The sequence below is a fragment of the Megalobrama amblycephala genome, linkage group LG11 (assembly GCF_018812025.1).
Source record: "Megalobrama amblycephala isolate DHTTF-2021 linkage group LG11, ASM1881202v1, whole genome shotgun sequence".
NCBI classification, from domain to species: domain Eukaryota; kingdom Metazoa; phylum Chordata; class Actinopteri; order Cypriniformes; family Xenocyprididae; genus Megalobrama; species Megalobrama amblycephala.
Genome location: NC_063054.1, coordinates 30,135,358 through 30,157,764, shown reverse-complemented (window position 1 = coordinate 30,157,764; position 22,407 = coordinate 30,135,358). Strand labels below are relative to the sequence as shown.

General features: G+C 41.6%; 1 long non-coding RNA gene across 2 annotated transcripts; it reads left to right on the top strand.

Annotated features, from left to right (window-relative positions):
- The first annotated feature begins 12,180 nt into the window (after window positions 1–12,180).
- Window positions 12,181–16,025, top strand: LOC125278308. 2 transcript variants are annotated; one of them, XR_007187084.1, is made up of 4 exons: window positions 12,181–13,360; window positions 13,795–13,880; window positions 14,041–14,197; window positions 15,809–16,025. It is a non-coding gene; the product is annotated as an uncharacterized LOC125278308 (long non-coding RNA). The 2 variants fall into 2 exon arrangements; XR_007187083.1 differs by having other exon boundaries at window positions 12,182–12,943.
- Window positions 16,026–22,407: the final 6,382 nt, after the last annotated feature.

Sequence of the window (22,407 nt, the reverse complement as noted above, 5' to 3'; positions counted from 1 at the left end):
AACCTTCTAAGTGTTGTAAACAAATAATCATATTCAATTCTATCAAACGCCTTATGAGCATCTAAGGATATTAGGATCTCTGGAATAGTATTATCCTTGGGTGAATAGATCACATTAAATATACGATGGAGATTACTAGATAACTGTCTGCCAGCGATAAAGCTAGTCTGATCAGGATGAATTATCTTACTCATGACTGGCTCTATTCTGGTTGCCAGCACCTTGGTCAGGATCTTATAGTCACAGCAAAGTAAACTGATCGGGCGGTAAGATTCACACTTAAGTGGGTCTTTATCCTTTTTAAGAAGGACTGATATGGTTGCCTGCATCATGGACGGGGGAAGAGACTTTGAATCAAGGACCTCCTCAAATACTTTACTCAATAGAGGCGTTAATTTGGCAGAAAATTTCTTATAAAACTCGGCCGGGTAGCCATCAGGGCCTGGCGCTTTTCCAGATTTTAGTTTCTTAATTGCACTGTCAATCTCAAGAATCGTTATATTGCCTTCCAGAGCGGATTTGTCAGATTCATCAATTGATGGCAACTCTAAGTTGTTGAAAAACTCTTCTATTTGCTCAGTGTCATTCACCTTAGAAGTATATAGAGCCTCATAGAATGATTTAAACTGATCATTAATACCCTGCTGGTCTGTAATAATGTTATCCTCACTGTCTCCAATTGCCGGAATAAAACCTGCTGCTGCAGATTGTTTCAATTGATAACACAAAAACCTGCCAGCCCGCTCGCCATGTTCATAATAAATCTGACGTGATTTCAAGTAAAGATCTTCTGCGTGCTCGCTAGTCAGAGAATCAAATTCGGCTTGTAACAGGAGTCTCTCCTTATGCAGGTCATCAGAAGACAATGTAGAATGTGATTGATCAATTGTATTTATTTTATTTATTATTTATGTAATCCGCTTTGATTTCTTTTTATTTGCACTAGCTTGATATGAGATAATTTGCCCCCTCACAAATGCTTTCAAAGAATCCCATAAAATACTATAACTTATCTCTGGGGATTCATTTGTCTCGAGAAAGAAGTCAATTTGAGCATCTATGAATTTAACAAAATCATCATCTGCCAGAAGCCTTGAGTTTAAGCACCATATACGCTGAGGGATTACATTACCTGGGAAACGAAGCTTTAGTAGTATTGGACTATGATCCGAAATAACTATGCTGTCATACTCGTGACTTTTGTCATTAGGGGAAGTAGTTTCCTGTCCAACAGAAAATAATCAATCCTGGAATACGTTTTATGTACCGGTGAATAAAAAGAAAACTGTTTTGATGATGGATACTTAAATCTCCAGGGGTCACTTACACCATATGTCTGGAGAAATGAATTGATGCATTGTGCTGATTTACTTTCTACAATAATCGTGGAACTACAGCGATCCAGAGTTGGGCGTAAGACACAGTTCAGATCTCCTCCTAAAATTAAATTATATGTGTCAAGATTGGGTAAAAGTGAAAAGAGATCACTAAAAAACTGTACATTATCCCAGTTAGGTGCATACACATTGGCCAGGACCACAGGCATGTTAAATAGTTTTCCTTGAATTATTACATATCGGCCATTTTTATCCATCACAGTGGCCTCCACAGCAAACTGTACGTTCCTATGTATAATAACAGCAACCCCCCTACTCTTACTATTAAAATTAGAATGGTATATTTGTGTAAAGCCTCCTCTGTGAAGTTTAGCATGGTCCTTGTTCAACAAATGAGTCTCTTGTAAATATACTATGTCAGATTTCAGTTTGTTAAGGTGGGTGAATACCTGGTTCCGTTTCACTGGGTGATTTAGCCCCCGTACATTCCAACTGACCAGCCTCGTTTCAGCTCCACCTATGTTACTGAAAGTCATCGCATAAAGTACTCAGAAATTGCACCAGAGGACTCCTTTGGCTCATCAGCAGTATTAAGAAGGCCATGGTTTTGTGAAGAAAGAAAGAAAAATAAAAGGTAGAAAAAAAAAAGAAGAAAAAAAAACAACAACGTGAGGGGTCCCTAAACACACAGACGACATATGCATGATTATACACAACAATACAAAAGACTGACATTGACCAAAATTATATTATTAACTCCTTTGAAACCGCAACTTCTTCCAGTTAACCCTACTCCCAAATAGCTTACCATGTGAGCACTCACTTAGAAAAAGAACATTATAAGGCTCTTAGTAGTTAAACTTTCAAAGCTGAACCCCAGAAAATAATAACCTTGAACATATATTACAAGTATAATTAGAAAAACGAACAAAATGGTAATGTATTAGAAGTAGTGTCATTCAGTTAAAGTTGTCCGTTTTGCATTTGGTATTAAATGTAACCAAAGCAACGGTGCCTCCTCATCCATCTTCATTAGCCACGTGGCTGCTGATCACCTGTACATCTGCCGGCCAGGCTCTTTAAACCAAAATCCTTAGCATACATTGAGCCGCAGTTAAAACGCCGATGTTTAAACATGCATTCGCTTGTAGTGTCCCTTAACTATAGCATTTAACGTCGACTGGTAACCCAGGACTGAATATAAACTTAGAGTAAATAATACGCAAACCTTAAGATAAAATTAAGAGTAATATTTAACATTGGGTAACCATAATAATGTAACATAACCTGCATTTAAACTTGAACTACACAGTCATTAACCCGATGCTCATGTTTAGCCAACCGACAGCATGGTGTATGCACGATCGTCACTTGTCCTTACAAGTCAGGTTCTTCAAAATGAAATCTTTAGCTTTTACTGGGTCCTTGAAGCTTGTCTCTTTTCCATCCCGTGTCGTGATCCTCAAAACTGCAGGGTATCTCAGCCCAAAGCGAACCCCTTCACAGTTGCGGAGTAAACTCCTCACCTTATTGAAAGCTGCTCACTGCTTGCTCACCGTCTGGGTGAAATCAGGAAGGATCCGTATTCGATCGCCGTGGGCTGTAGTGACTAACTTCATTTCTATGGCTTTCTTCAGAATGTCCTCTTTTTCAGAGAAATAATGACACCTCACCACAAAGGCGCGCGGTGGTTCATTGTCGTCAGTTGGTCTGCTGCGAAGGGTGCGATGAGCTCGGTCTAAGAGTGGGGTTTTCTCGAGGTTGAGGGCCTCTTTCAAAAGACCGGCCACAAACTCAGTTATCCATTTGCCATGCTCTCGACCCTCCTTTACTCCTGTAATGCGAATGTTTGAGCGGCGTGACCTCGCCTCCAGATCCTCACTCCGTTCTTTCAGTACGGCCAATTTCTTTTTCATAACAGTAAACTCCTTCTCAAGGGTAGTAATGGAGTCCGAATATCCCCCCATCACGGACTCCAATCCGGTCACCCGTTCCTCCGCTGCTTCCACTCTGGCATTGACACACGCTCCACGGCATTGCGTAACTCGGTCCGGAGCTGGTCAACTTGGCTGCAGAGTTCAGCTGATTGAGCAGCAGCGTTTTCTTCGATTTTTGCAATCAGGTCCTCTTTGAGTGAATTAATTGCTTGGAGAACCACATAGTTGTCGCTCGCTGCGTCTTTCTTTGAAGTAGTTTGGAGTTCGACATTAGCATTACTGCTAGCAGCAGATTCTGCATCTCTGCAGTTACTCCGGCTCTTATTCATTTAGCTTCAAAAGTGGCTCAAACTGGATTCAAACCGACTGTTAAGCCCTTAATAACACGCAAAGGCAGCTTTAGGATACTAGTGCATAAAATAAGAGCTATATAAAACGAAGGAGGAGCTCAACAACTCTACGTCTTTATATGGCGCCGCTCCAACCGGCAGTTTGGTGTAAATTATATAAACCCTGTAGGAGTAGTAGTATAAAATTCATAGCCTGTTTTTTTTTTTAATTTAACATTCAAACCAAAATAGCTGACTTCCTGTTGGTCGGAGCTAATGAATGTAAATTTGAAAATTTGTCCAGCTTGATGAGAACAATATGTGTACCGATTTTGGTGACTGTAGGAAAAACTAACCCCCCCACTTTTGTCAAAAGGTGGCGCTACTGAGCTCCTCCACCATGCCCATTTCTATGGCTTTGTCCATGTCTACTGGTTGAAAATATTGATGTGTGTGTCGATTTTCATGCAATTTGAAGCACGTTAAGAGCCTCAAAAACACTCAAGAATATGATTAAAGTTTGACATGTTACCATGGCAACAATGTTTAAAATATCAAAAATCCTGTCACTGGTCTACATCTGCTGTGTATTGACATTACACTGATGAAGTTTGAAGCAAATCAGTTAAAAATAACAGAGTGAACTCAATGCATTTTAAAAATGACACACTTCTTGCTGCCAGTTGGTGGCACTATAACTTTGACTCACAATAGTCACATCCATGTGATCAGACTCCTATATCAAACACACCTCTGAAGTTTCATAAACATCAATCAATGTATGCAGACATTATAACACATTTCCTGTTTCCCTTTTCTCGCCATAAATTTGTTGCCTTGCCACGGCCGAACCGTTTGAGATATCAAAAATCCGCTGGCAATTTTTCATCATCAGTGTCTTGATTTCATGCTGACCGAGTTTGGTGGTGATCGGAATAATCACCTAGGAGGAGTATATCAAATTCCAGAGCATGGTTTTTCAAACAACCCTTAATAGCTGACCCTGTTGGCGAACTGACCGAAAGTTGTTCCCCGATGAGGTCTATATGTGTACCGAGTTTTATACTTGTATGTGCAAGCGTGTTTGAATATATGGACCATGTTTTCGGACCCCATTCAAGGGGGCGCTGTCGAGCCCCCCTGCCACGCCCAGGGTACCAGCTTCTGTCCGGCGTCCTAATGGCCGCGGGTTCCAATGACCCGTGTGCCAAAATTTCAAGAGATTTTGAGCATGTTAAGGGCACCAAAAAACCCCAAAACCTAAAAAAAAAAAAAAAAAAAAAATATAGCTGCGAGCAGCGATGACGGGCCAAAGCCCGGTGGCACCGCCACCCCTGTGGCTTCAGGGCAACTGTGCATGGCGGGCAATGGGCATTTAAAACAGTTAAGCATAAAAGGACTGTCAAATTCACTCCACATTTTCTGCACTACAAGGTAGCGCTATAGAGCCCCTCCTCCCTGCCCATTTCTAAGGCTTTGCCCATGTCTACTGGCTAACAATCCTGATGTGTGTGTGGAGTTTCAAACTATTTGAAGCATGCTAAGAGTCTCAAAAGCATTCAAAACCAATATAAAAGTTTGATGCGTTGCCAAGGCAACTGTGTTTGAGATATCACAATTCTTTTCAAAGGTCTACATCTGACATGTTTTGACATTATTTAAATGAAGTTTGAAGCAAATAGGATAAACATAAGATGGTGATCTCAAAGCATGCTGAAAGTAACACATTTCCTGCTGCCAGTTGGTGGCGCTATAACTTTGACTCACAATAGTCACATCTATGTGATCAGCCTTGTAGAATGAAGACACAGCCGAAGATTCATCAAAATCAATTAATGTATGCAGAAGTTATAACACTTTGTTTCCCTTTTCTTGCTATTAATTCGTTGCCTCGCCACGGCCAAACCATTTGAGATATCCAAAATCCGTTTGCAATTAAACAACTTCAATGTATTAGCACCAAGTAAAAAAAGTTTGGTGTAAATTGTATAAACCCTGTTGGAGTAGTAGTATTAAATTCAAAGCCTGTTTTTTAAAAAAATTAACATTCAAACCAAAATAGCTGACTTCCTGTTGGTTGGAGCTAATGAATGTAAATTAGAAAATTGTCCGGCTTGATGAGAACAATATGTGTACCGAGTTTGGTGACTGTAGGAAAAACTAACCCCCCCACTTTTGTCAAAAGGTGGCGCTACTGAGCCCCTCCACCACGCCCATTTCTATGGCTTTGTCCATGTCTACTGGTTGACAATATTGATGTGTGTATCAAGTTTCATGCAATTTGAAGGATGTTAAGAGCCTCAAAAACACTCAAGAATATTATTAAAGTTTGATGTGTTGCCATGGCAACAATATTTAAAATATCAAGAATCCTGTCACAGGTCTACATCTGCTGTGTATTGACATTACACTGATGAAGTTTGAAGCAAATCAGGTAAACATAACAGAGTGAACTCAATGCATTTTGAAAGTGAAACACTTCTTGCTGCCAGTTGGTGGCGCTATAACTTTGACTCACAATAGTCACATCCATGTGATCAGACTCCTATAATGAACACACCGCTGAAGTTTCATAAACATCAATCAATGTATGCAGAAGTTATAACACACTTCCTGTTTCCCTTTTCTCGCCATAAATTCGTTGCCTCGCCACGGCCAAACCGTTCGAGATATCAAAAATCCGCTGGCAATTTTTCATCATCAATGTCTTGACTTCATGCTGACTGAGTTTGGTGGTGATCGTATTAATCGCCTAGGAGGAGTATATCAAATTCCAGAGCATGTGTTTTTCAAACAACCCGTGATAGCTTACTTCCTGTTGAGGTGACGTATAACTTAGAGTACGAAAGTTGTTTGGCCCGATGATGTCTATATGTGTACTGAGTTTTATACTTATATGTGCAAGCGTGTTTGATATATAGACCAAAATTTCGGACCCTGTTCAAGGGGGCGCTGTCGAGCCCTCCTGCCACGCCCGGGTACCAGCTTCTGCCCGGCCCTGATGGCCGCGGGTTCCAATGTATGTGCAAAGTTTCATGAGTTTTCGAGCATGGTAAGGGCCCCAAAAATGCCCGACTAGTCGAAAAAAAATAAAAAAAATAAATAAATATAGCTGCGAGCAGCGATGACGGACCAAAGCCCGGTGGCACCGCCACCCCGGTGGCTTCAGGTCAACTGTGCATAGCGGGCAATGGGCATTTAAAACGGTTAAACATAAAAGTACTATGTCAATATCACACCACATTTACTGCAGCAGCTTTTACTTCAAACTTCAGCCATGTTTTTAGTGTTTTTGGTCCAAACAGCATATTATTAACTTTTAACCATTTCAACTACCAGAAGACTGCTATTACACTACAATTGTCCACTATAGATCAAGTTTTAGAATAACAAATATTTTCGTACATATATTTCCCTGTCAGCTTGCCTCCTTTAAGATGACAAATACATTTTTTGATTTTTTTTTTACTCCTACTGCTACTACCTTATTAAATTCATACACATATTTCTTTCAAACCATATTAAGGCTGTGCATTATAAGTAAATGTTGCGTTATACCAAACTATTATTTTAACATTGATTATATCATAATATTTACAAATAAATAATTACACACAAAATATTGCATTGTACCCTAAACAATGCAGTTTTATTTTCCAAGTTTTAAAGTTCATTAAAACTCATACAATGAAAACATAGAATCAATCCACTTTAATCAGTGCCTAACACAGCTATTTTGTCATTCGAACTTAAAAAAAACAACAAAGACTAACAGTTTTCTTATCTTTTTACTGATCTGAAGTATAATACCTTCATTTTGAATTCATCCAGGTTCAATTACTAAACATACAATCGTAATTTAATTTAAATCAAACAATGAGTGCAAAATATCATCCTAATCTGCCATGTCTGTGTTTTTTCTCAGACAAACCCTAAAAGAATTCTAGAGCAAATTACATACTGTTATTTGTGCAAACTCCACCGTGCTCTGAGAAATCTAATTTAGCCTTAATGCGAATGTCTGTGATTGCTGATGTTGTATCCACCTTATTCCAACGCCCCACGACGCTTTGCACGAATTATGGGAGTAATTTCCGTTAAACTGTAAACAGTCAGTGATAGACACTATGATCTTTTTAAACTGGGTACAATAAGATGACATTATTCTACTCACCCTTCAACCAATGAACAATAAATGGACATTTAAAAGTGTGAAAGCATCAACAACGTAATTTCAACAAGCCATGTAAAGGTGTGATTTTTTCCACAGCAATAACGGATGGGTTGAGCATATGCTATAGTGATATATATATGCATTATGTAATTGTAGTAGACTTAAGTTCGTAGTGGGGGAAGGAAGAGGTCAGGGACAGCGAACAACTGCTGACTGAGTCTTTATTGAATATCAAAACGGTTCAACAGAAAGACTGTGCAACGCACAACAACGAAAATAAACAATCCACAAAGGGCTTCACTCCAGGTTTGGCATACGCTATCCACAAGGGCTTCTCTCCAAGTTTGGTTTACACCATCCACAAGGGCTTCACTCCACGAACCTCGACTTGACTCAGTCAACAGTTCCCCTCTCTCTCACACACTCCTGCTTCTCACAGCGTTTTATCCTGTCTCCGCGCCAATCACTGGAATGAGAAACAGGTGTTCGTGATTTGTATTCAACCCACTCACTTACCATGCGTCTCCCGCTATTCTCTCCGGTTGCAGACCTCGCTGAACCACGCCCCCCTCGCCACATACCCCCACCGCCCGACTCAGGCCGGGGAGCCGTCCGGCCTGCGGCCCCCCCCCCATTTCTGGAGAGGAAATCGGCCACAGCCATCCGAACACCCGGCCTGTGGACCACCTTGAACTTAAAAGGCTGTAAAGCCAGATACCAACGAGTGATCCGCGCGTTGGTATCCTTCATGCGGTGGAGCCACTGCAGGGGAGTGTGGTCCGAACAGAGAGTGAATTCCCGTCCCAGGAGATAATAGCGGAGGGTGAGGACGGCCCACCTGATAGCCAAACACTCTTTTTCTACGGTACTGTACTTAGCTTCTCTCTTAGAGAGCTTGCGGCTAATGTACAGTACCGGCCGCTCCTCACCCTCTATCTCCTGGGACAGGACAGCCCCCAGCCCCCTGTCCAACGCGTCAGTCTGCAACAGAAAAGGGAGAGAAAAGTCAGGAGAGTGAAGCAATGGCCAGCCACATAGAGCAGCTTTTACCTGGGTGAAAGCCTGCTGGCACGGCTCCGTCCACTGGACCGTATCTGGAGCATCCTTTTTAGTTAGATCAGTCAACGAGCTGGTGAGGGCCGAAAAATTAGGTACAAACCTTCTATAATATCCCGCCAGCCCGAGGAACTGTCTAACCTCCTTTTTGGTCTTGGGGCGCGGACAGGTCGCAATCGCTGCCGTCTTGTCAATTTGGGGACGCACCTGCCCATGCCCCAAGTGGAAGCCCAGATACCTTACTTCCACGCGCCCAATTGCACACTTCTTCGGGTTGGCCGTGAGCCCAGCCGCTCTCAGCGATCTCATCCAGATAGGCAGCCGCATATGCAGCATGGGGCCGGAGAATTTTATCCATGAGTCGCTGAAAGGTGGCCGGTGCCCCGAACAGCCCGAACAGAAGCGTAACAAATTGGTGTAATCCAAACGGCGTCGTGAAAGCTGTCTTTTCTTTGGATAAAGGCGACAAGGGGATCTGCCAGTACCCTTTCGTTAAGTCCAGTGTCGAATAAAATCGAGCCGCACCTAGCCGGTCAAGCAATTCGTCCACCCGCGGCATTGGATACGCGTCGAATTTCGACACTGCATTCACCCTGCGATAGTCCACGCAGAAACGAACCGAGCCGTCTGTCTTGGGAACCAAAACTATCGGGCTCGCCCAGTTACTGCTGGACTCTTCTATTACTCCCATTTTCAGCATTGCCTCTAATTCGTCCTGAACTACCTTTTTTTTGTGTTCAGGTAACCTATACGGCCGGCTGCGAACAACCACGCCCGGCTCCGTCTCGACATGGTGCTGAATGAGGTTGGTACGTCCCGGCAGGGGAGAGAACACGTCTGCAAATTCTGTTTGCAATTTGGATAAATCAGTGAGCTGGGAGGGCGAGAGGTGATCTCCCCCCGGGACCAGAGCGAGAGATTGAGTTTTTATGTTCGCCTCTGGTCCGAGATCATCCTCCCCGCTAATCACCGTCGCCAGCATCACTGATTCTGCCTCATTCCATTTTTTCAGGAGGTTGAGGTGATAGATTTGACGTGCCCCCCTCCTGTCGGACCGTACCACCTCGTAATCGAGCTCGCCCACTTGCCGTGTGACCTCAAAGGGTCCTTGCCACTTTGCAAGTAATTTCGAACTGGAAGTAGGGAGCAATACAAGCACTTTTCTCCCGGTGCGAATTTACGTAAGTTAGACCGTCTGTTATACAGTTGGCTCTGTCTGTGCTGGGCCTGTAACAAATTCTCCATTGATAGCCGCCCCAAAGTGTGGAGTTTTGATCTCAAGTCCAGCACATACTGAATTTCATTTTTGGCCTGAGATGGTCCGTCCTCCCAAGTTTCCCTGAGGACATCCAGCACCCCACGGGGCTGGCGCCCAAAGAGAAGCTCGAAGGGGGAAAACCCCGTGGAGGCTTGCGGGACCTCTTGCACTGCGAATAACAGAGGTTCTAACCACTTATCCCAATTTTTGGCGTCCTCTTGAACGAACTTACGAATCATGGATTTAAGCGTGCGATTAAAACGTTTGACCAGCCCGTCCGTTTGTGGGTGAAAGACGCTGGTACGAACCAATTTAATGCCCAATAATTCGTACAGTTCGCGTAACGTGCGTGACATAAACGCCATGCCTTGATCAGTGAGGATTTCTTTTGGAATCCCCACCCGGGAGATTAAGCGAAACAGTGCATCCGCAACACTCTTAGCAGAAATGTTGCGGAGAGCCACTGCTTCAGGATATCGTGTTGCATAATCAACAATGACTAATGCAAAGCGATGTCCCCTTGCTGATCGTTCTAATGGCCCGATGAGGTCCATACCAATTCTCTCGAAGGGGACCTGCATTAATGGAAGCGGGCGCAATGGCGCTTTTGGGGTGGCCGGTGGGTTCACCAACTGGCATTCACGACAAGACGCGCACCACCTGCGTACATTCTCGTGAATGCCCGGCCAGAAAAACTGGGTCATGAGACGATTTAGTGTCGCTGCCTGTCCCAAATGCCCCGCCATCGGATTAGAATGAGCCGTGTGGAAAAGCATTTCCCTGCGGCTCTTTGGCACTAATAACTGGGTTGTCTCTTCTTTTGTCTGAGTGTCTTGGGTTACTCGATACAACCTATCTTTTATAATCGCGAAATATGGGTAAGCAAGCGGACGTCCAGGCTGGAGAGGCTGACCATCAATCATACAGACCCTATCAAATGCTTGTTTTAATGTATCATCCTGAGACTGCTCCAGGGGAAAATCATCGCGTTCCGGAAGAATTAGTCTTCCGGCTTCACTCAGATCCCCTGCAGCAGAACTCTCCGGTCTCTGATCAGTCTCTCCCACCTGTACTCGCGCTTGCTCACCCCGCGTTCTTTTCCCCCAAGAGGCATCCGAGCATAAACATCCCAATAATTGCTTAAACGCGGGCCAATCCGTCCCCAAAATTATCGGATGCCGGAGGTGTGGGTTAACTGCCACCTCAACACTATGCTTTTGTCCCCTAAATTTAATTATGACGGACATTACAGGATATCTTACCACATCCCCGTGCAAGCACCGAACCCCAACCATGCGGCCTGTATCCAATGCCCCAGATGAAATCAGGCTTTGATGGACAGAGGTTTGGTTACAGCCTGAGTCCACCAAGGCCTGATAGGTACCCCCCTTGATACTCACAGGTATTTGGTACCCGCCAGCCTGACCAGGGGCGGCCTGTGGATCGTCGGGGACCCGGATCACCGTCCCGACCTCCATAACCGGACATTTATCCACAAAATGATCCGGATCCCCACACCGCCAACAGGCCGGCCCAGACCTGCCCGCCGCTCCAGTGGCAGAGAGTGGGCTGAATAGATGGCGCGGAGAGAGGGGAGAAGCAGGAGCGGGGTCCGTCCCGGCAGCAGGGAGTCCCGCCCCCCTGGGCGGTGCTCTGGGTCCGTAGGAAGGTGCCTGTTCCGTTTCGCCCCGCCCTCGGGGCGGAACACGAGGTGGGCCGGGCGGACGAGACCTAGGAAGAGGGACAGGTCTAGAGAGAGAGGGGGACAAAAGAGAGGGAGAGAGAGAGGCAGCTGGAAGGGGTTCGCCGCCCCCTTGGCACGCCACCAGGTGATCCTCCGCCAGTTGGATGGCTGAGTCCAGCGACGTGGGGTGGTGGCACTGGACCCACTTGCCCGTTTTCTTCGGGAGCCGAGTGATGAATTGCTCCAGCACCACGCGATCGACGACCAGGTCCACGTCGCTTCCCTCAGCCAGCAACCATTTGCGGCACGAGTCCCGGAGCTGCTGGGCCAACGTGAAGGGCCGGCCGGACTCACCCAGGTCAAGGGAGCGGAAGCGCTGTCGGTGCTGCTCTGGGGTCTGACCAACCCGCTAAACGATGGCCCGCCGTAGGTCTTCATAGACCAGGAGGTTCGGGACGGGGAGCTGCTGTGCCGCCACCTGTGCTTCTCCTGAGAGGAGCGGGACCAGCCTCATCGACCACTGGTCCCGCGGCCATTTACACGCCTCCGCGGATCTCTCGAAGAGGTCTAAGAAAACTTCTGGATCATCCAATGGGCCCATCTTATTTAAGGGCAGGTGGACAGGCACAGCGGGCTGTTCGGTGGGCTCCCGGGGAACCTCCCGGTCAATCCAGCTCCGGAACGCCTCGTGGTCCTCCTGCTGGGTCTGCAGAATGGCTTGGAAACACCGCTCCTGGTCACCTCTTAACTCCAGCAGGGCCTGTTGTTGTTCGCGGTGCAGGACCGCGAGGGACGCGATGATGTCCGCAAATGTGGCGGAGGACGAAGATTGCATGGCGACGTGCTCCCGTCTTCCTTCCCGGGTTTCGGCACCAGCACTGTAAAAAATTACTCTTGAGGGTGTTAAATACAACCCATGAAAATCAGTTATAGTTTACTTAAGTATATGAGTTAGCAAGTAAAATAAAAAATAATGGGTACATTCTACCTCCACTATCTATTTCTTATCAGTATTAACTGCAAGACTAAAAAATTAAGTAAAATTTACCCCTAAATATTAGCTTTGGCACCGCAAATTGCGCATGCGTCAACATCCAGGCGGGAATCACGGGAGTCACCATTTTCCATGTCTTTGGCGCTGGCGGAACATTGATTGGTGAACCTACAGGTACGTTTTTATTTAACTTGTTGATATCATCATGAATGCAAATGTTAAGTTGTTTAACGTTAAAATCTACCAGAAGAATAGTCATTTCTCTGTCTCTATTGTCGCACCACAGTCTGGTGACAGATTGACATGTTATAATTTGTTGTTAACGTTAGTCAAGTTAACATTGGAAGCGGAATACATTGTCCAGTAACGTTACTTGCCCCTGCGAATGCGAGTAAACATCTACGTTAATGATTTAAATATAGCTTCCATTATTGTAATGTACATGGCTGAAATTCGTGCACAGCGAAGCTGTTACATGTGAGTTGAACTTGAGCAAGTGACGAAAGAGAAATGGACGGTTGATGTAGTTAGCCTACTATACAGACGACAAGGCGTTCGGAGCAGAAAAATAGCAGTAAAGCTGTCGATGTGGTATGCTAGATAACTACTATTAAAGTTTTCTTGCATTTATCTGTTGATATTGAGTTTTGTGTTAGAAGAGATCAATTTATAAAAGCCATATTACTATTATCATTTACGGTTAGCATTAATATGCAGCGATTAGCATGTGCTCTGCTAACAACAAAAAGCAAAGGATTGAAAATATGTATTTTTTTATGCTCCTTATGTAATCTGTAACATAACAGTTGTAATGTTTTTATAATTGATTTACATAAATCAATTGTTTGAGTTAACTTGGATTTTCAAATACATTGCACAAATAACTTCTAGTTGGTGGAATTATTTAGCAAAATATGGAAAATATAAATGGATATGAATATAAATTAGGTACAATTCATTTTACAGGAGTGTGATAATCTAATAATTTCAATATCCTGTTTCTGACATTTTTTTTTCTGCCGCAGATGAATCTAGAAGAAGAATTAAAGAATTCATAGCAGTTATCAAGACAAGTTAACTTCAGGTGGCCTGGATTGTTCAGTAGGCTCAGGTAAGGATGTTTGTTAGTTTAATTTTTTTTTTTTTTTTTTTTGTCAAGAACTGTTGTTTGTCTCATTTGTTTAATTAAAATTGGTTTCAAACCTTATAATCTATGACTCAAATTGAGAAAATTATTGTATTTTTGTGTTGTCCTTGTACTGATTTACTAGATCAAAGAGGAATTCTGACGTATAACAACAGGCTCCTTGGAGGAGACATTTATGATGAATCTTGATGGGTGCACACCACGTCTTTCTGCAGTTGATGCATGCCAAAGGAGGAGTATTTGGTACCAAGATGCATCCTCTCCTGAGCACTGTAAATGAGGTATCTTTCTGTTTTTATCTCATTTCATAAAAATTAAAACTCTCAACACACTGAACTTAAAAAATATGTAAATAGACAAAAGCAAAGCAAGCAAATTAAATAAACACTTTTGAAAATGCTCATTTTTTTTATTTTCGAATCCATTCAGCTGAACTTCGGGTCAGGCGGTACCACTTTTAGCTCAGCATAGTTCATAGAATCTGATTAGATCGTTAGCATCTCACTCAAAAAAAGACCAAAGAGTTTCGATATTTTTCCTATTTAAAACTTGACTCTTCTGTAGTTACATCATGTATTAAGTCTGACAAAAAATTAAAAGTTGTGATTTTCAGGTCAAAGGTCATGTAAACTTGCTTAACATAGAACTAAAAGTCACATGATTAGCTCAGATCATTAAAAAACAATCACAGTGAAAATACTTGACATTGATTTTTACTCACAGATTTAGATGCACAAATTTAATGTAGACTTTTAATCTCATATACACATTGATCAACAAACCTAGAGAAGTTCAAACTTACTTGCTTGACACAAGAACAAACCTCATTGGTTTTTTACAGAGGCTCAAACATGCTGTGAGACAAGAAAATTAACTTCATTAGGTGTAACGTGTCAAGCAAGCATGCTTCAAGGGATAGTTCACCCAAAAATGAAAATTTGATGTTTATCTGCTTACCCCCAGCACATCCAAGATGTAGGTGACTTTGTTTCTTCAGTAGAACACAAATAATGATTTTTAACTCCAACCGCTGCCGTCTGTCAGTCATATAATGCGAGTGAATGGGAACAACAACAATAAGAGTCAATAAACATGCACAGACAAATCCAAATTAAACTCTGCGGCTCGTGATGACACATTGATGTCCTAAGACACGAAACGATCGGTTTGTGCGAGAAACCGAACAGTATTTATATCATTTTTTACCTCGAATACACCACTATGTCCAACTGCGTTCAGCACTTGTTTAGTGAGGTCTGAACGCGCTCTGACAAAGGAAGTGATGTCTTGCGCATATACTTCAAAGAGTGCTAGACATCACTGCCGCTGTCAGAGCATGATTAGACATCACTAACCGAATGCTGAACACAGTTGGACATAGTGGTATTATAGGGGTAAAAATTCTATAAATATAAATTAATTTGGATTTGTCTGTGCATGTTTTTTTGACTTTTATTGTTGGTGTTCCCATTCACTCCCATTATCTGACAGACGGCAACGGTTGGAGTTAAAAATCAGCATTTGTGTTCTACTGAAGAAACAAAGTCACCTACATCTTGGATGCCCTGGGGGTAAACAGATAAACATCATTTTTGGGTGAACTATCCCTTTCAGCTTCCGTTTGTCTAAATTGGATGCTGCAAACATTGTTTATTTAATTAATTAAATATTGTTAAAATAATAATTGTTTCATTATGGGATACTCAGGTGAAGAATTTGGGTTTTGATTTTTATTTGTTACCCATTTATATTGAAGTGCTGATTAATACAGAAATCCTGCTTGTGATCAAACAATTGGCATCAACCAAGAAAACAACTGTAATCAAACAGCATGCTAATTTGCTTGAACTAACATAAAAACATATTTTTTGTTTGTTTGTTTTTTTCAACAGAAGGATGAACTTGAAGGCCACACAAATGAAATAATGAAGTTGGTGGTTGTTCACAATCCCGCAGTTGAGGAGGACCCACCAGATGTGGAATGAGCTGTCTGTACTTTTTTGCACTTAAAGGGTTAGTTCACCCAAAAATGAAAATAATGTCATTTATTACTTACCCTCATGCCGTTCCACACCCGTAAGACCTTCGTTAATCTTCAGAACACTAATTAAGGTATTTTAGTTGAAATCCGATGGCACCGTGAGGCCTACATAGGGAGCAATGACATTTCCTTTCTCAAGATCCATTAATGTACTAAAAACACATCTAAATCAGTTAATGTGAGTACAGTGGTTCAATATTAATATTATAAAGCCACAAGAATATTTTTGGTGTGCCGAAAAAACAAAATAACGACTTATATAGTGATGGCCGATTTCAAAACACTGATTCACAATGCTCCGATGCTTTCTGAATCAGTGTGTTGAATCTGCAGTTCAGAGCGCCAAAGTCACGTGATTTCAGCCGTTTGCCGGGTTTGACTCGCGATCAGGGGCGTACGGGACACCCCCGCAGCCCCCGCGGTGCGTGGGGGCCCCCACCCTATTATGGGCCCCGTCGCAGATTCACCTATTTGCTACATAGCCTTTGCTTTTTTTAGAACTGAACTCAAATGACTAAAGATTAAAATAATGATCTAACTGAAGCCCAAAAATGCAAGCAGAAGATCATAAAAAATAGTGCTAAATTACCACAAAAGGGGGAAAAATTCACTGTTGTTTCCATCGCCGTTTGTAGGTAGCCAACAGCAAGCTTTGATGCGCTATGTTAGCCTACTGTTAGCGGACATGAGTCAGACAAATAAATATGTGTTCGGTCTTTGCTGAGACATTATTATTGTTGTTATTATTAATATTATTATTATTATTGTATATTGCCCAAACGTATTTACCCCATCGCCAGCTCTGCTCAGCTACCGGAATGTCTGAAGTTCTTCTACAAATGTAGCCTAGCCAATAAGTCTAGTTATTTCTTTATTCTTTTATTTAAATACATGAATTTAGTTCAGGCCTTTATCATTTGATGCACCGATCTAAAATTTGCGGCCGAAACAGCAATTTTACGCGCTTGTCTAGAAGGGAACCTTGTATTGGCCTACGCAAATTTGTGTCTAACTTAAAATTTAGACCAGCTAAAATATATTGTTAGACCAAAAATATCTTATCAATTAATTAAGTAATAAAGACATGTATTTAAGAAATTTAATAAAAACAGAAATACGTCTATTGCTTATTCAAAGGCCGCGGAAAGTTCGTTTGTTACGCACTTCAATCCATTCCACACCCGACGTTTTGGTTTTCTTCCTAATTATTAAATATAGGCAACTGGTTGATGAAACATTGATTAAAATTAAGATACAATTTCTACACAACGAAATTCACTTTAAAGAAAGACTTACTATAAAACAAAACTTAATGAAGCGGTCAAACTCATGTCTGACCCGCTGCATGTCTCCCGACATTGCGCATCCATCATGCTAGGCTATTCACTTTTCATAATAGGTGAAATTTAAAAAAAAAATAATATAAGGCTATAGCTCAATATTTAAATATAAATATGAAACTAAATTGGCTACATTTTTATCCCTCTGGTCGATGAACGCGCCGGCGCGCTCTGATGGATTGTTTCCTCATGACAGCTGAAACAACTTAAAATAGACTTTAGATTAGTGCAAAACTACAAATGGTCTACTTTTATTTGTGTACTGATACACTCACAATAACAACAAAACCTTGTATTTTTGTAAAATAAAATAAATACAAAACAGGGTGCGCTTTCAGCTTTCTCTGCGAGAATCTTTCTTAAACATCTCTTTTGAAACGTGAAGTGAAAATTAACTTAAACTCAGCGAATAATTGTACCTGAAAGAAAGAAACATCTCCATTCGATAAGAAATTCGTAGGTCTGTGTTTTTGAAATTATGGCCAGTGCTCGTTGCTGCTGTTATCAGTTCTCTTGGCTCTCGTGCACATGAGCTCTTGATGTAGGCTACATTTCTCCGGACCACAATGCCACAAGAAAGACTGTCCAGTTTAGCTCTTTTGAGTATTGAGAATGCTCATGCTCGTAACGACATTAAAGCAGCAGTGAAAGACTTTGCGCATCAAAACGCTCGGAGAGCGCAAAGGATTCGGTAGAGTGTTTGCTTTTTTGTGTGTGGTAGTCAGTTGATAAAAAGAATAAACAAGTTAATCCTCAAAAGTTGGTATTTTAAGATGTATATAAAGTTAGTTTTTCTCAAAATACAGCATATAGCTGATATATAGAATAGAGCATAGGCCTATAACTGATAGAGTTGTTCTTTTAAAGTTTTTTCTCCTAGTTCTTTTACTATTCATTTTTTTTTTTTTACTGCGAGGCATGAAATTTTCTTGTATAATTTCTTCTCTACAATTTGCGATGCTTATAGGCCAGTGTTTAAACTGAGATGTGTTGGCCATTACATTTACTTTACTGAGCTTACTGTTAAATAAAATTTGTTCCTCGGGGGCTATAACTGATGTTTGTGAATTATTGCTGTGAAGGATCCTCCTGCTATTTCTAAAGTAACTAAAATCGGAGCCACGGCACTTTTGCCTCCACGTTCGTAAATTAGCTTAAATATTTATTCCTGCCTGGATTTTAGTCTGCGATATCAAAATCACTAAACATTATATAGCATAAATAATATTATTCAATAATAACATCAAATTAATCAATGCAATGATAATTCACCACATGATTCACTGTTAAATCAGTTTTTGTGAACTGGGGGGGAGACGGACTCAGGTGCACAACAGATTTTAACACATGACATCACTGCTCGTGGGAGGGGCCTCATCTCATTATTTGCGGGGGGGGGCCTCACAGACATGCGGTACGCCACTGCTCGCGATCCTATTCATGATTCGATACACTGATTCATTTATGATCCGATGCTTCCTGAAGCAGTGTTTTGAAATCGGCCATCACTCTATAAGTCGTTATTTTGTTTTTTTGCCGCACCAAAGATATTCTCGTCATTTTATAATATTAATATTGAACCACTGTACTCACATGAACTGATTTAAATATGTTTTTAGTACATTAATGGATCTTGAGAAAGGAAATGTCATTGCTCCCTTTGGAGGCCTCACGGAGCCATCGGATTTCAACTAAAATATCTTAATTTGTGTTCCGAAGATCAACGAAGGTCTTACGAGTGTGAAACGGCATGAGGGTAAGTAATAAATAACAGAATTTTCATTTTTGGGTGAACTAACCCTTTAATTAGTTTTAAATAAAGTTTAAATGTTAGTATCAATATAGAATGCTAGTCTTTTGAGGTAAATGAGATCAGTTTCTCCTCTCATTTTAGTCTCCTTTTATTTTCTAGAGTTGCAAGTATTATACCCACACATTAAATCTAAACACATATTGTTTGAAATGATAACATGAAGAAAAAGTATTTGAGTCTTGCTTCTAATGTATGTTTTGACATCTAATTTTTGAATGGAATATGTTCAAAATGATTTATGCTACATTATGATGTTGTATATCACTTGAAATTTATTGTAAGGGATATTTTGTACTTAATTAGTTTTAAATGTTTAAAATACAAAATGTTATTTGATCAATAAAAAAAGCAATTGATGCAATCTCCTGCGTCTGACCATTTTTATATAAATTCAACCTTCCCTGAATAAGTAATGTTTAATTTTTCCTTTTGGCTAATCATTATTAATAATAATTTAGTAGATGAACTGTTGCTTGCTTACAATAGGGTTAATATTACTCAATTTTTATAAGTAATTAGTTATGTGATGTAATGAGAAATATTAGGTAGACCTTACCTAATTTTTTTTAGTTTACCATGGCTGTTAAATTTAGGTATACTTTACTCAAATATATAAGATAGAATCTACCCAAACAAAGTGAGTGCAAATTGTTACCTCAATTTTATTGAGTAGATTCTATAGGTTGTTTTTTACAGTGAGTGTAGTAGACTTAAGTTCGTAGTGGGGGAAGGAAGAGGTCAGGGACGGCGAACAACTGCTGACTGAGTCTTTATTGAATATCAAAACGGTTCAACAGAAAGACTGTGCAACGCACAACAACGAAAATAAACAATCCACAAAGGGCTTCACTCCAGGTTCGGCATACGCTATCCACAAGGGCTTCTCTCCAAGTTTGGTTTACACCATCCACAAGGGCTTCACTCCAAGAACCTCGACTCGACTCAGTCAACAGTTCCCCTCTCTCTCACACACTCCTGCTTCTCACTGCGTTTTATCCTGTCTCCGCGTCAATCACTAGAATGAGAAACAGGTGTTCATGATTTGTATTCAACCCACTCACTTACCACGCGTCTCCCGCTATTCTCTCCGGTTGCAGACCTCGCTGAACCACGCCCCCCTCGCCACAGTAATACATTGCCTTAATAAAAAAGGTCATGAACTTCAGCATTGTGTGATACTATTTCAAAGTGATTTCCATTTTAATAAATTGTATTTACCTGTGAAACAAACCTGGAAAGAGACGTGAGGCTTTGAGGAGATTCTTTGTGCATTCCAGTGAATTATTAATGGGATGTATTGTAAATTATAAAGAGAGAACAGACCACAAATGTACAGTATATGCTGTCCTTTTTCATACTATTACAGCAGTATGCAAAGAGACAAAATAAAATATAGCTGCGAGCAGCGATGGCGGGCCCAAGCCCGGTGGCACCGCCACCCCGGTGGCTTCAGGGCAACTGTGCACAGCGGGCAATAGGCATTTAAAACGGTTAAACATCAAAGGACTATGTCAAATTCACTCCACATTTACTGCACTACAAGGTGCTGCTATAGAGCCCCTCCTCCCTGCCCATTTTCAAAGTATTACATGTGCCAAGTTTTAACATTATTCTGACGAATTTTGAAGCAAATCAGGTAAAAATAAGAGGGTGATCTCAATGTATGCTGAAAGTGACACATTTTCTGCTTCCAGTTGGTGGCGCTATGACTTTGAATCACAATAGTCACATCCATGTGATCAGCCTTGTACAACGAAGACTAAGCCGAAGTTTCATCAAAATCAATTAATGTATGCAGAAGTTATAACACTTTGTTTCCCTTTTCTTGCCATAAATTCGTTGCCTCGCCACGGCCAAACCATTTGAGATATCCAAAATCCGTTTGCAATTAAACAACTTCAATGTGTTAGCAACAAGTTAAAAAAAGTTTGGTGTAAATTGGATAAACCCTGTAGGAGTAGTAGTATAAAATTCATAGCCTGTTTTTTCAAAAAATTAACATTCAAACCAAAATAGCTGACTTCCTGTTGGTCGGAGCTAATGAATGTAAATTAGAAAATTGTCCGGCTTGATGAGAACAATATGTGTACCGAGTTTGGTGACTGTAGGAAAAACTAACCCCCCCACTTTTGTCAAAAGGTGGCGCTACTGAGCCCCTCCACCACGCCCATTTCTATGGCTTTGTCCATGTCTACTGGTTGACAATATTGATGTGTGTGTCGAGTTTCATGCAATTTGAAGCATGTTAAGAGCCTCAAAAACACTCAAGAATATTATTACAGTTTGACCTGTTGCCATGGCAACAATATTTCAAATATCAAAAATCCTGTCATATGTCTACATCTGCTGTGTATTGACATTACACTGATGAAGTTTGAAGCAAATCAGGTAAAAATAAGAGGGGGATCTCAAAGCAATTCAAAAAGTGATACACTTCCTGCTGCCAGTTGGTGGCGCTATAACTTTGACTCACAATACTCACATCCATGTGATCGGACTACTACAAGCAACACACTCGTGAAGTTTCATAAAGATCAATATATGTATGCAGACGTTATAACACATTTCCTGTTTCCTTTTTCTCGCCATAAATTCGTTGCCTCGCCACGGCCAAACCGTTCGAGATATCAAAAATCCCCTGGCAATTTTTCATCATCAGTGTCTTGACTTCATGCTGACCGAGTTTGGTGGCGATCGGATTAATCGTCTAGGAGGAGTATATCAAATTCCAGAGCATGCGTTTTTCAAACAACCCTTAATAGCTGACTTCCTGTTGGCGTGGCGTTTAACTTAGAGCACGAAAGTTGTTCGGCCCGATGAGGTCTATATGTGTACCGAGTTTCATACTAATACGTGCAAGTTTGTTCAATATATGGACAAAGTTTTCAGACATTTTTCAAGGGGGCGCTGTCGAGCCCCCCTGCCACGCCCGGGTACCAGCCTCTCCGGCGTCCTAATGGCCGCGGATTCCAATGTGTGTGCCAATTTTCAAGAGTTTTTGAGCATGTTAAGGCCCCCAAAAAGCCCCGGAAGACGGAAAAAAATAAAAAATAAAATAAAAAAATATAGCTGCGAGCAGCGATGGCGGGCCCAAGCCCGGTGGCACCGCCACCCCGGTGGCTTCAGGGCAACTGTGCACAGCGGGCAATAGGCACTTAAAACGGTTAAACATCAAAGGACTATGTCAAATTCACTCCACATTTACTGCACTACAAGGTGCCGCTATAGAGCCCCTCCTCCCTGCCCATTTTCAAAGGATTACATGTGCCAAGTTTTAACATTATTCTGATGAATTTT